Raw genomic sequence first — 15,292 nt, 5'->3', positions numbered from 1 at the left:
CGGTTACTTCGACTATATATCCTATTACGGCCTGTCAATGGACAGTTGCATCTAATTGGAATTAATCATCCAGTTGGACCGTGGACTTGGTTAGGTAGATAGAAAAATAGGTAATAACTAATAATGTTAGGAAATAAAACCTTCCATAGTGAAAATATTAGACTAGACGTATTAGTAAGTTTCAATGTGGATTTCGATCAAGTATCAAGTATCGTGTTAGGAATCACACGTTAAAAGGTAAGATCTCGTTAGTCCTTAGCTCGCACAAGTTTCTCAACTTCTGAGAGTTGTCGTTCGTATGGGGGCGGCAGCTGATTAACGGAAAAACAGATTTTATACAGACAGATCGCCCAGTTAACAGAAGTTTTCCGTGAATAATCGTTATACAAATATAATAATATTTTGAAAAATTCATCATGAAATCATCAAGCTTCATCTACATTGTTGTTTTTTCAGCAAAACTGCTACAAAGAAGATGAAAAAATGTTCGAGATTGTTTTACAAGAGAATTATTGAGGTACAAAAAAATTAAATCTGGAAGAAACGTTCCCAGAAAAAGTACCTATTTGTATTTCAAACAGTTGTTTTTTTTGAAAGATGTTGTCAAACCTGATAACAGGAGAGACAAAATTAAATCTTCAGTAGCTGAAACTAGAGTGGTGAAAAATGAACCGCAATGTACTTCTATTCCAAATGAGAACCTCTGCCGGAAAACAACGTTTGAGAGTCATAATGACCCACTGGCATCTAGCACAGTACCCGAAATCCATTCAGAAGAAGATTGTGACCGTATGTTTCTTTTATCTTTGTTGAATTCCTTGAAGAAAATACCAGAAGAGAAGCGTTTCGATGTTAAAATGGAAATAATGCAAGTTATCCAAAATGCTCAGCTCTCATTTCGAAATGGTGGAACGCAGTTTGGAGGAGAAACATCCTCGTTTTTGAACAGTTTTGAACATAGAAGAGGAACTTAGTTTAGATTCCATTAAAGAACCACTTACGCCCACTCTGTCTGATAATAGTAATAATAGTGATATTGTATGAATAAATTAATTTCTGTTCATTGTTGGTTTCTTCGATATATTCTAGTTTTTTCGGTTGATTAGCGCTCTCGTAAAAAAACTACCAAACAAGAATGTAACTCAAAATATATAGTATTTATCTGCAATATCACTGTTACAATATCCAAGATAACGTCTCTGTGTCTGGACCAAAAGTGGCGTTTCGGTGTCATTGTGTTCTGCAGAATCTTAAATAACCAGAGTGGTTTCTAGATTTTTCTCAACTCCATCATTCCTTGACCTTCACGCCATTCGCCCTAAAAATACAGGCACATCCGTTAGACATCTTGAAAAGAACAAAAGATGTTCCTGGGACAGTCCAAGGTTATCCTTGTTCCACAAATGAGGAAATCCTGGAGATGTCCTTTTCACTACTTCTAAATGATGTCCCCAAGATATACTATACTCATTCCAAGGCGACCCTCTAAATGTATTTCATTCGTCTCAGGAATATTCCCTGAGACGAATGAAACCCAGCAGGTTGGGGTCGCTCGGAAGCGAACAACCCCCTTGAGGGTTATGTAATGGAGATTTTGGTGTTATCCCAAAAAAACTATGGGAAGCGTGATGTGTTTTATTTTTCAAAATCGACAAAAAGAACATAGTTTATTGAAACTTCTTTCGAAAGTAGTATGTTTTAATTTTTAATTCATATATTTTTAATTTTTTAAGGTGATTACGCAAAATCTATAAATAAGAATTGTTCCGAAGTGTTGGATGAATTCATCTGAATTTTTATTTAACGCAATGTTTTCGGACAATTTTAGTAATGTACCCTTCTTATTTAATCAATCCATGAATGCCAGGAATAAATAAATTTATTCCCAAATAACAATCAGACAATATCTACTGAAATAACTGATATTCATCTGTTTCATCCTCCAGATCAGCTTTTAAATTGAATATATAAAACTATTTGTGATGCCATCCAGAGCTGCTAATGCTCAGAGGCGGCGTAAGGCGTGGTCCACCGCCCACGGCCTAGCGGTGCAAAGGGCCTCGCGCCTCAAAGCCGAAAATAATTTTAAAAATGTATGGAAAATCCAAAAGTACACGGCATGGTTTTCTTACAGATAATACATTAGAAAATTCTCCACCTAAAGGTATGTAACTCTTTGGCGTACGAAAGCATTTAAATGAAAAATTCCTAAAAATATTTCTTTTTCTGATAAACTATGTTAAATTTCAAAATAATTATTTAAAAAATTCTCAACTTTGTCGTTTCTAATCATTCTTTTTTATTTAGTTTGGCAATAATGCTTGACGTTGAGAGGCAATCGCGAGGAATCCCAGGTCAGAAACCTCGGGACTTCCCCTTAGTAGAAAACCAATCAAAGTATCACAGGCACCACACGCAATCTCCCTCCATGTTGATATAGTATAGTTTCTAATAGTATTTGAGGTGAGAATAAATAATAATGTTACATAGTTTCAAAACGATAACAAGTATTTTATAAGTAGAAAGAGTAATAGATAGAGAAAAAGTGAAAGAGGAATAGAAACTCGGAAAGGGAAATATAGGTATCACACAACTGCACGCATTAAACTTTATTGACGAATTTTTGTTATTTCGGATTGCGGAAATCGTCAGGTTATATATTTTTCGTTTAGCTACGCTCGAGAATGTCGAAATTACGTTATTTTTTACAACTTTGCTGTCCTCCCCTTTCTTTACGTCACTCTCAAATTATCAGATTACTGGAATATACACTTTTTAGCATGTAATTAACTCACCCTACCTTTATCTGACGCGCTCGAGAATTTCTGATGATCAATTTTTTTTACTAATCTGATCCTTTATCCTTCGCGGGTGGCCTTATATATGGGGCTCATATTTGGTGGAGGTACTTAACCGGGTACAAGGTATTCCCCTGTATATTAATCTGCCGAGCTTTAGTAAATCCCAAAATCTCAGCTTGGGCTCCCCTATTATAAAAACAATGATTCAAGGTGAACTAATTTTCCCTGGACTAGGTGAAATTGGGAGCCAGACTGTATAAGTAAAATGAAGAACAAATTTTATCATCATTGAAATAGTAGAAATTGAAAGATACTTTTTCTAGAAATAAAAAAAACAACGACACGCGGTGTTCCCAAGCGGTCACCCATCCAAGTACTAACCGCGCCCGACGTTGCTTGGCTTCAGTGATCGGACGAGAACTGGCATTTTTCAACGTGGTATGGCCGTTGCATGTAAACGTTATATTCTTCCACGAATATGAATAAACGTTACAGAAAAAGAAGGGCTTTTAGGAGGTTTTTTTTATTTTGAAAGACTTGATACTACTTCAATTTTCAATGTTATTTACATTCGGCAATAAATTGATATGAAGTGAAAGATTGTTTACACTTTGGTCCACAGATTGAAGATCTAAATAAAATACGAGCGATATATTTCGATTTGTGCCCCATCTACAGAATGAGGTCAATTTCACCTCTCAGGTCGAGAATTTTCGGCAAAACGATGGCGAATCTCTTCAAACACTGGGACAAAGAAAATAAAGCTCAGGTAAGTACAACTTCAGTTTTTCATGAAATTAATAGTTGTGACATTAAACGACAATGATTCAACGTAAACTCATTTTCCCTGGACTAGGTGAAAAGGAAGCTAGACTCCAAAAGTAAAATAAAGATCAGATGTTATCATCACTGAAATAGTAGAAATCAAAAGACACTTCTTCTTGAAATAAAAAAAAAACAACGACACGCGGTGTTCCCAAGCGGTCACCCATCCAAGTACTAACCGCGCCCGACGTTGCTTGGCTTCAGTGATCGGACGAGAACTGGCATTTTTCAACGTGGTATGGCCGTTGCATGTAAACGTTATATTCTTCGACGAATATGAATAAACGGTACAGAAAAGGAAGGGCTTTTAGGAGATTTTTTTTATTTTGAAAGACTTATTACTACTTCGATTTTCAATGTTATTTACATTCGGCAATAAATTGATATAAAGTGAAAGATTGTTTACACTTTGGTCCACAAATTGAAGATCTAAATAATGTTATTTACATTCGGCAATAAATTGATATAAAGTGAAAGATTGTTTACACTTTGGTCCACAAATTGAAGATCTAAATAAAATACCAGCGATATATTTCGATTTGTGCCCCAACTACAGAATTGGGTCAATTTCACCTCTCAGTTCGAGAGTTTTCGGCAAAACAATGGCGAATCTCTTCAAACACTGGGGCAAAGAAAATAAAGCTCAAATAAGCTCATATAAGTACAATTTCAGTTTTTCATGAAATCAATAGTTGTGACAATAAACGACAATGATTCAAGGTGAACTCATTTTCCCTGGACTAGATGAAAAGGAAGCTAGACTCTAAAAGTAAAATGAAGAACAGTTTTTATCATCATTGAAATAGTACAAATTAAAAGATAATTTTTCTAGAAATAAAAAAAAACAACGACACGCGGTGTTCCCAAGCGGTCACCCATCCAAGTACTAACCGCGCCCGACGTTGCTTGGCTTCAGTGATCGGACGAGAACTGGTATTTTTCAACGTGGTATGGCCGTTGCATGTAAACGTTATATTCTTCCATGAATATGAATAAACGGTACAGAAAAGGAAGGGCTTTTAGGAGAAGTTTTTTTTATTTTGAAAGACTTATTACTACTTCAATTTTCAATGTTATTTACATTCGGCAATAAATTGATATGAAGTGAAAGATTGTTTACACTTTGGTCCACAGATTGAAGATCTAAATAAAATACGAGCGATATATTTCGATTTGTGCCCCATCTTCAGAATGGGGTCAATTTCACCTCACTGGGACAAAGAAAATAAAGCTCAGGTAAGTACAACTTCAGTTTTTCATCAAATTAATAGTTGTGACATTAAACGACAATGATTCAACGTAAACTCATTTTCCCTGGACTAGGTGAAAAGGAAGCTAGACTCCAAAAGTAAAATAAAGATCAGATGTTATCATCACTGAAATAGTAGAAATCAAAAGACACTTCTTCTTGAAATAAAAAAAAAACAACGACACGCGGTGTTCCCAAGCGGTCACCCATCCAAGTACTAACCGCGCCCGACGTTGCTTGGCTTCAGTGATCGGACGAGAACTGGCATTTTTCAACGTGGTATGGCCGTTGCATGTAAACGTTATCTTCTTCGACGAATATGAATAAACGGTACAGAAAAGGAAGGGCTTTTAGGAGATTTTTTTTTATTTTGAAAGACTTATTACTACTTCAATTTTCAATGTTATTTACATTCGGCAATAAATTGATATAAAGTGAAAGATTGTTTACATTTTGGTCCACAAATTGAAGATCTAAATAAAATACCAGCGATATATTTCGATTTGTGCCCCAACTACAGAATTGGGTCAATTTCACCTCTCAGTTCGAGAGTTTTCGGCAAAACAATGGCGAATCTCTTCAAACACTGGGGCACAGAAAATAAAGCTCAAATAAGCTCATATAAGTACAATTTCAGTTTTTCATGAAATCAATAGTTGTGACAATAAACGACAATGATTCAAGGTGAACTCATTTTCCCTGGACTAGATGAAAAGGAAGCTAGACTCTAAAAGTAAAATGAAGAACAGTTTTTATCATCATTGAAATAGTACAAATTAAAAGATAATTTTTCTAGAAATAAAAAAAACAACGACACGCGGTGTTCCCAAGCGGTCACCCATCCAAGTACTAACCGCGCCCGACGTTGCTTGGCTTCAGTGATCGGACGAGAACTGGCATTTTTCAACGTGGTATGGCCGTTGCATGTAAACGTTATATTCTTCCATGAATATGAATAAACGGTACAGAAAAGGAAGGGCTTTTAGGAGAAGTTTTTTTTATTTTGAAAGACTTATTACTACTTCAATTTTCAATGTTATTTACATTCGGCAATAAATTGATATGAAGTGAAAGATTGTTTACACTTTGGTCCACAGATTGAAGATCTAAATAAAATACGAGCGATATATTTCGATTTGTGCCCCATCTTCAGAATGGGGTCAATTTCACCTCACTGGGACAAAGAAAATAAAGCTCAGGTAAGTACAACTTCAGTTTTTCATCAAATTAATAGTTGTGACATTAAACGACAATGATTCAACGTAAACTCATTTTCACTGGACTAGGTGAAAAGGAAGCTAGACTCCAAAAGTAAAATAAAGATCAGATGTTATCATCACTGAAATAGTAGAAATCAAAAGATACTTCTTCTTGAAATAAAAAGAAAACAACGACACGCGGTGTTCCCAAGCGGTCACCCTTCCAAGTACTAACCGCGCCCGACGTTGCTTGACTTCAGTGATCGGACGAGAACTGGCATTTTTCAACGTGGTATGGCCGTTGCATGTTAACGTTATATTCTTCGACGAATATGAATAAACGGTACAGAAAAGGAAGGGCTTTTAGGAGATTTTTTTTTTTGTAAGACTCATTACTACTTCAATTTTTAATGTTATTTACATTCGGCAATAAATTGATATAAAGTGAAAGATTGTTTACACTTTGGTCCATAAATTGAAGATTTAAATAAAATACCAGCGATATATTTCGATTTGTGCCCCATCTACAGAATTGGGTCAATTTCACCTCTCAGTTCGAGAGTTTTCGGCAAAACAATGGCGAATCTCTTCAAACACTGGGGCACAGAAAATAAAGCTCAAATAAGCTCATATAAGTACAATTTCAGTTTTTCATGAAATCAATAGTTGTGACAATAAACGACAATGATTCAAGGTGAACTCATTTTCCCTGGACTAGATGAAAAGGAAGCTAGACTCTAAAAGTAAAATGAAGAACAGTTTTTATCATCATTGAAATAGTAGAAATTAAAAGATAATTTTTCTAGAAATAAAAAAAAAACAACGACACGCGGTGTTCCCAAGCGGTCACCCATCCAAGTACTAACCGCGCCCGACGTTGCTTGGCTTCAGTGATCGGACGAGAACTGGCATTTTTCAACGTGGTATGGCCGTTGCTTGTTAACGATATATTTTTCGACAAATATGAATAAACGGTACAGAAAAGGAAGGGCTTTTAGGAGATTTTTTATTTTGAAAGACTTATTACTACTTCAATTTTCAATGTTATTTACATTCGGCAATAAATTGATATAAAGTGAAAGATTGTTTACACTTTGGTCCACAAATTGAAGATCTAAATAAAATACCAGCGATATATTACGATTTGTGCCCCATCTACAGAATTGGGTCAATTTCACCTCTCAGGTCGAGAGTTTTCGGCAAAACGATGGCGAATCTCTTCAAACACTGGGGTCTCTGAATTTTCGTTTTAGGTATAAACGTGGAAGAAAAAGGTTGTATTGAAAAGATCCGTCTACCATGTTATGATCATGATAGAAAAATAGGTATTTAAAAATTTTTATATTTAAAATGTTCAATACATTGAAATGAATAATAATTAATTCATAATGAGTTTTTAATTACATAAAATAGATGAATATTATTAAACTAATACATTGCAAAATGAATGTGAATTGTAAAATGTTGTTGAATATAATACATCAACTGATATATGATTATTCAGAATTGAGGATAATATTCACAGATATTAAAAAATGTTGTTAAATGTAATATATTAACTCATAAATAATACAAATTATTCAAAATTGACGGTAATATTCACATATATTCAAAATTGAGGGTGATATTCACAGATACTCACGGTTGACCTTTTTTGTATCAGATGGAGTAGTAGAAAGCCAAAAACTTTCTTTCCCAAAAAATTAATCACTCCTAAAAATATAACCCTTTCAAATCAAAGAAATAAATAATCCGTGATCCAACAATTTTTCTGAAGAAAGTTTTTTTGGGTAACAGGATTAATTTTTCTTTGAAACAATTTTTTTTGACGACATTTCCAACTCAAATAAATTCTTCAGGGCCCTGTAACAACGTTTCTTCATACTTGTGATGCACTATTTGCAACCTTTGGTGTAGTAATGAATAATACTGGAGTTTTTTCCCAACACCAAACAGTTATTTAAACACTTTGACGTGAGTTTCGATCACCATGTGATCGAAAGATCACATGGTGATCTTCTGATCAAACTGATCTTCTCTCAAATTGATCTTCGGATCTCAACTGATCCCAAATTGATCTTCATGTTGAAATGATCACTTGCTGATTGAAACACCTTTCGAGTTGTTAAAATAATGGTTTGGTGTTGGAAGAAATCTCCAGTAATATTCAACCTTTTTTCTGATGAGATATTCAGTGATAAATTTGTGAATGAATCCGCTTCAAATAGACCACGCCTAACTTGAGAGTGGCTCAAAAAAGTTCATGATGAAACAATTTCAATTGGTGACTGTAAAGTCGCAAAAAATCATTGTTATGGACGCTAAGAATCATACTCGTGCTATTAATCACACGTTGGAAATTATGACCGCTTTAATCTTTAACTCGCAAAATGTTCGACTTCCGAGGGTTGTCGTTCGAGAGGGGGGACAACGGGTTAATGGAAAAACATATTCTAACACACATGCTGGTTCAGACAAACACAGATAAAATCTTTCAAACTGATGTCTGTTTCTCATATCAAACTTCAACTTTTACTTCAAGGAAGTTGTTATCATGTCAATCAATGGGAGCATTCATACACCACACTTTCACTTCGCAGAGTTCATGAAAGATTCTATTGATTCATAGTATGACAATTTTCTTGAAGTGAACGATGAAGAAAAAGTCAAAGTATAATATGTAAACCAGCCAAATGAATCAGGAGTGAAATTTACGTATTTAATTATTTTTGGTTTCACTTATTACAACAAAGAATTATCAAGGAAATATATATCACATCGATCACAATCTTCGACTTCAAAAACTGAAGAAAAAAAAACATATGCAATCATACATATTCGAATGTTGTACCACAATATTGCTTGGGACATATTCATCTCCTTTAAATGAAATACAGATTACAGAAAAATTGTCGTAGCATGGGTTCGGTAACTTTGCAACAAATTAGCTCCCTCAATTTGAAAATCTTAATTTGTTTCTGTAGATATCATATCGGTTAATTATTATTCGTCTGAATGCAAAAGGATATTTCATTCTTTCATATTGTCAACGTTAACATTATGATACAGACATTATGTTACAAAATGTGTATCACATTTTTTTACAATACAGCTGAAAAACACTGATATCTCTTTCTCCAATATTGTATATGTATATTCATGATATATTTTCCAACATTTCTATATAGATCACTGAAATTGAAGTTTATTTGTGTCTATACAGTTGTAGAATGAATATTTGTACAATGCAAAAGATAAGAACTGGAATTTAAGAGGGAACCGTGAAAAATATCGTTCTCTATGTAGAAAAATGAAAGATTTAAGGAATATTGAAAGAATTTGAAGAATTAATCAGGTTGACAAACAAAATTTCTAGCGTTTACCTGATCAATACGTTTTTATAAAAATATTTTATCGGCATATCAAATCTTCATTCAAAGCAACATTTCAAAGACATTTTTATTCGACTGAGACATGTAAGGATGGCTCAGGGGGTGGAAGGTTTTGAAAGGTTTTCGCTCAAAACTTTTTTCCTGAAAAATTCAAATAATGGATATATTTCTAGTTGCTTAAACTACGAAAAACACTTCATTATACTTATTAATGACTCTTTAATCGTTTAGATAATTTCTATCATTGGTATTTCATACTGATTTTTGCAGTAGGTTGTATTCCTAATTATTTCGAAAAACTGACACAATACGAAACAGCAGAAAATTATAATTTTAGCAGGGCATACCTTAAATTTTAATCCGATTGTCATTAATCCTGGATCTTACCTGAAAAAGAAGAAGGTGTTATTTATGTCAATCATGAATTCATAAACTGTTAGTTCTCTTGTCAAGTTCATTATTTGTTATTGGAAACGATACCATTTTTCAGTCATTTTGGGAGTTTTCACTCTCCAAAATTCGATGAAATCAAAATTTTAATGGAAAAATTCATGCAGGTGTAGAAAAGGTAATTCAATAAACATTAATGAACCATTTATAATTGGCCATTTATTATGATATTTGACTCTAAAATAAAAATATCCTAAAAGTATTGGGGCTTATATGAGCATAATTCATTTTACTAACAACACATCATAAAATATGAATATAGTAATTTCCACCATTAAGGTATATGAAAGTCGCTTCAATATGTATTGACAATGAACTGCTGAAGAAAACGAGTGATTACCTATACTTATCGACATGAAAATAGAAGTTTTCTGTAATGGTGTGTCATTAAATTCATTCCATTATTTATTTGCCCTTTACGTTTCATTCCTGTTTAGTTCATGATGATAATGTCAGTTCTGAACTCATTTATTATTCAAATATTGAATAGCTAGTTGTTTTGTCATAGATCTGACAAAAATATTTCGCTTTATTGAAGTTCAGTTTCGATTCTATTTGAATTGCAATATATTGAGATATATTGTAACTTCTGTGTATATATTCAATATCACCGTTGATAAATGTCTGATTGGAAGTTACTTGAAATTCGAATTGGTGATAAAATTAGTGGATAAAATATCGAAATTTTCTCTTCGAACTCCGCAGACTCTATCCAGATCACTCTGTCAAGATGGTAGTTCTGATTATTGGAGTTCTTGGTGGAATGATGTCCTCTCTACTCTCGAATCTTGAAATCATACAGGCTTGCCGCACAGATGCAGAAGGCTGTCATTCTTGGCTCACTGCGCTTGCTCAGGGCACATGATTCTCGGACCCAATGATCACTTACCCCACGGTGTGGGGAGTGGTCATTGGTTGATAATGCTGGCGCGCCCTCCCGAATGTATCGGGACTTCGGGGGACAGGGCCTGACCAGCACACACTACGGTGAAGAAAAATAATAATAATAATAATAATAACTGGGCTTTATTCATTGACATAGATTTTTTTATAAAGAAGAAGTAGATGCAAAAATCAATGAAAAGGCGAAGTTCAGCCGAAGCTGTTTTACAACTCAACCTAGTGGATAGCATGTATCTATTACCTATTATATAGAAATATAAAAATGATTACCTAGTATACATTGGTAAGTGAGTAGTTCATGAATCTTTGTAAAACTAAAAAAAACAAAGGTTATAAATTTCAAAGTAAATATTAAAAATATATTTAGCTTAAATAAGGTAAAATATATAACAAAATATACACAAAATTGAGACAAAAGGAAAATAATATGAGCAAGGCATAAAATTAATATATTATTTCTCCAGAAGACTTCAGATATGTTTTCAAATTTTTCTTGAAATTATATATTGAGTAGTGTCTAAATTCACTGGGCAGAGCGTTATATTGTTTGATAGAGTTGTAAATAAAACTACGAGGAAAGCAGGCTGTCCAGTGTTTTGGAATGATAAAAGTGTAACGGTTTCGTGTCCTCGAATTATTCTGAGATTTGAAGTTTTATATCTATCATAAATATAAATTGGCTTTTTGTAAATGATCATTTTTGTGTATTGACGAATTTTTACCAAATCAGGCCCATAGATCATATCGCAATATGCTAATCTAGACAATATGAGAGTTCGCAAAGTTTCCACTACAATTTGGAAATCATAATATCTCTACTTTGTTTGTGAAATCTCAACATATAGCCACAAACCCAAGTTCTTGCTTTCTGTAATTATTTGTAGTAAGTCTTGCCCAAGTTTGATTTCAATTCTTCCTTCAATTTCCCACCTTTTGTATTTCGGGCCAAAAAGTATCAGCTAAGACTTTTTAGAATTCAATTACAGGTTATGGGCTATAGATAGATCCAGTAAGTTTTGTAGATCGCTGGTAGAAGTACCATTCTGATCATTCCCATATTGATTCAAATTCAGAGAGCCACCGGTATACAGCCTATTGGGTATCTTCAGTACCAGGCAGGCGGTCCTCTATTGAAGACAAAATATGAAAAATCAAGAAAAGTACTCAATAGAAATAACTGCGTAAACGCAAGCGACACATACGTGGAATCACCTATTGGTGTGACACCCAAGTCAACTTGTCAAGTTTTTATGTCAGTGTTGGTGGTTTGACCAATCAACCGACAACTTTTCTTGGTTTTTCACATTTTGTCTTCAATCGAAGACCGCCTGCCCGGTACTGACGATGCCCAATAGGCTGAAACCGGTCTACCGGTGGCTCTTTAAATTGGAATTAATATGGGAATGATCAGAATGGTACTTATATATTTATCTTTCAATTTTCATGGAATTATTTTCCAGCAGCGTGATTGCATTAACCTTTCTCGAGAGAGCACATAATGTGGGCAAGGATAGAGCCCTGAGGTACACCATAGTCAACAGATAAAGCACTAGAACACCTTCCATCCAGACATACTGACTGAGTCCGATTTCTGAGGTAACTTTTCAATAGATCTATAGTCTCTTCACTGAATCCGAGGAATGACATTTTCCTACACAGAATATTGTGGTCTAATGTAACGAATACTTTACTATAGTCCAAGAGTACCATGGCAGGTACTTCATTATCAGTTGCTTTGAATAAATCTTGGTGATGTTAATAAGAGCGGTGGTACTATAGAATGTACGAAATCCAGATTGAACATTGTTATTGCATCATTATTGTATACAAGAGAATCAATTTAATCTTGGTCACTGGTAACTTTTCGGCATGAATTATCACACAGAAAATTAACTATAGACAAAATGAACGTTCTTTTTGATTGACGGAGCATGTTACTTTGGAAAGTCGTATAATAATGTTAACATTGAACCTGTTGGAAAAAAACAAAAAAATATTGTTTCTTGAAATAGTTAGTCCCTGTCCATTTGGAGAGCTATATTGGGTATTATTTTGACTTTGGCCCACTTTGTATTTTTTTGAGATGTAGAAAATAGTTGAATGACACGTTTCTGTTAATAAATAAAAGGAAATGATTTTTGAAAGTCATTTCGTTGTACTGAAATATAGAATAGTGCAGGTTTGAAAGTCAGGTAAGAGGTCCACGAAAGTCAAATCGACAACACTAATAATAGTTCTAGGTTCCACCTTCTTGCACAAGGAGAAGACATAAACTTCACATACTAAATGAAGAAACATCTGTTGCAGAAATCAAGCAGGTATTGGAGAGACAGTTGATTGACAAATATGCATAGACAGTCGGTTCATGAACTGGTCTGGCAAGTGGACATGTCTCCCAATGAGATATATCTTTATCACAGGTCATTATGGGAGTATTTTTGAGTATTTCTGGCTATAATTCTTTGAAGTAGTCAGTATTAAAAAATACTGATTGCGGCAGCTAGAGTAATTTACTTGTTATTATAATCATAATATCTCAACCAGAATCTGAATCGCAAGTGTAGTTAAAGGGTGAGTGTAGTCAGTTTGTGCATGCAATTATGCAAAATTGGTGAAGTTTCATGATTGAAGTTTTCATTTATGGAGTTTTTCATGTTTTCTGGTGTTACCGCCTCATTTGAACATACATTGCATTCTGCATCATCGGTGTCTCTAAGACCACGTTTGCAGTCAATTATTGTTTCTGATGAAGTGGAGTCCTTATAATACTTTTCAAGTCATTGCTTCTTTCGAACGGTATTTTTTTCCATCAAAAAACAGTGTCAAATAAAAACACGAAATTGTTTTCGATTTTTCGTTTTGAAAATAACAAAAGTAGTGTCACTCTTAGCACAATAACTCGCAAACTTATAAGTGAAATATCATGAAATTTCAACAGCTTTTGAAGGTTAGTACTAACTGGCAAAGTCGTGAATTCATTAAGACTAGTGCCATCTATGTGTTGGCCCCGAGACTTTTCAGCCCAGGTAGTATAATAATCACACACTGTCTTCCGAGAGTCCAAGTCTCTTGCATATGATGATTCAAATGACAGTGACCTGTAAGAAGGCCTGTTAGACATTGTATTTCATCCCTACAGTAGTCCAACAACTGTTGGTTTCGTGTTAGCAAGATCAGAAACGTTCATTACACATTGAATGGGCGAGATTCAGGAGAACTGAAAAATCTGTGACCGTAATTCTAATTGAAAGAGTGTAAATAAGGCGACTAAACACAACAAAGGCATAAATCTGTGAGAAAGACATTTTTATATAAGAATATAAATAAATATAAATAAGTTCCAGAAATTCCAGAGACCATCAAATTCTAAAGTGAATTTGTTACGTTTGATATCTCCTAAACATTAAGAAATGTATAGGTTACATGAAGTCGGTAATATTTACAGATAATTTCACATAATATTTCATATCCTAAATTACCCAAATCAAAATCGACAGTCGAATGATATCAGTACAGAAAGGCTGTCGAAGATTCGTAAGAAACTTTTCTCGTATTTACCAAACAAAAGTAGTGTGAACAGCCATATATTCATTTGGACTTCCACGGAATGAATTGTCCGTCAAGAAGAACAGAAGAATAAATATCAGCACCCAGCAAGATATCCATTTTTCATGAGGAATTGAAGTACGGATCGGTCTATTCAGAGTAAGAAATATCGGACCCATTTCAACTAGGATCAAATGTTAAGGAACGGATCGACATCAACAGTTGGACTTTTGCTTCTACAGTTTCAATATCGAATGTAACAGCACCTCGTCAAAAAATATGAATTGATTATTGAAACGTCCTTGTTCACTCATTTATAATGAAACTATCCTTGATGACAGGAAGCCGTTATGAAACTAAAGTCTGATTTTAACGAAAAAACGTCATACCAAAATATTATCATCCTATTATGTGCCGCAAAAAAACACTATCTCAGAAATTCAACTTAGCGGAACTTCGCAAATCCGTCAAACGAGGTGTAGATGCAACTAACCTTCGGGTAACAAGATTCTTCACCGGCCTCCCAGGGGAAACCGCTCTTCGACGACGTCTTTCGTCAACTCTGTCTCACTGGGAATGCCCTTAAAATATTTCCACATTCGGGACCCGCGTGCCTATTCGACTGCCTTATTCATTTTGTACTGCAGATGGACTATTTCTAGTGAGTGGAGGGCCATTTTCACCTATAGCTGAATGGAAAATAAGGAAATTTGGTGAAGTATTTCAATCCTGTTTCGAAAATTCGATTTGTTAGTTTGTGGGAATATCTTCAGTTGGATGGTATAGGGCTGAAAATCCAAGGAGAAATATTTTTGTGGGACTATAGCTGCGATTGATTATTCTGTAATCAATATATCAATTTTGGGGTCATGAAGATATAACAGATATAATAAATAGGTATGATAAATTTCTTAACTGCGGAGTTGG

General features: G+C 34.3%; 1 protein-coding gene, 6 non-coding genes and 1 pseudogene across 7 annotated transcripts in view; all 8 read right to left on the bottom strand.

Annotated features, from left to right (window-relative positions):
• The window catches only part of LOC111506190 (limbic system-associated membrane protein), a 1,118,878-nt gene that overhangs the window by 913,955 nt on the left and 189,631 nt on the right, over positions 1-15,292 (bottom strand). The window lies entirely within an intron of this gene.
• Positions 3,134-3,253, bottom strand: LOC111509693 (5S ribosomal RNA). Its single transcript, XR_002722674.1, has one exon. It is a non-coding gene; the product is annotated as a 5S ribosomal RNA (ribosomal RNA).
• On the bottom strand, positions 3,757-3,876 carry LOC141481154 (5S ribosomal RNA). The gene has a single exon (XR_012464770.1). It is a non-coding gene; the product is annotated as a 5S ribosomal RNA (ribosomal RNA).
• LOC111516993 (5S ribosomal RNA) lies at positions 4,469-4,588 on the bottom strand. Its single transcript, XR_002723764.2, has one exon. It is a non-coding gene; the product is annotated as a 5S ribosomal RNA (ribosomal RNA).
• On the bottom strand, positions 5,049-5,168 carry LOC141481160 (5S ribosomal RNA). Its single transcript, XR_012464774.1, has one exon. It is a non-coding gene; the product is annotated as a 5S ribosomal RNA (ribosomal RNA).
• On the bottom strand, positions 5,681-5,800 carry LOC141481159 (5S ribosomal RNA). Its single transcript, XR_012464773.1, has one exon. It is a non-coding gene; the product is annotated as a 5S ribosomal RNA (ribosomal RNA).
• Positions 6,261-6,380, bottom strand: LOC141481155 (5S ribosomal RNA; annotated as a pseudogene).
• Positions 6,892-7,011, bottom strand: LOC141481158 (5S ribosomal RNA). The gene has a single exon (XR_012464772.1). It is a non-coding gene; the product is annotated as a 5S ribosomal RNA (ribosomal RNA).

This window comes from Leptinotarsa decemlineata, unplaced genomic scaffold, assembly GCF_025532065.1.
Source record: "Leptinotarsa decemlineata unplaced genomic scaffold, Ldec_3_MD MMD2_tig00000035_RagTag_RagTag, whole genome shotgun sequence".
NCBI lineage: Eukaryota > Metazoa > Arthropoda > Insecta > Coleoptera > Chrysomelidae > Leptinotarsa > Leptinotarsa decemlineata.
This window is presented reverse-complemented; position numbering and strand designations above follow the sequence as displayed.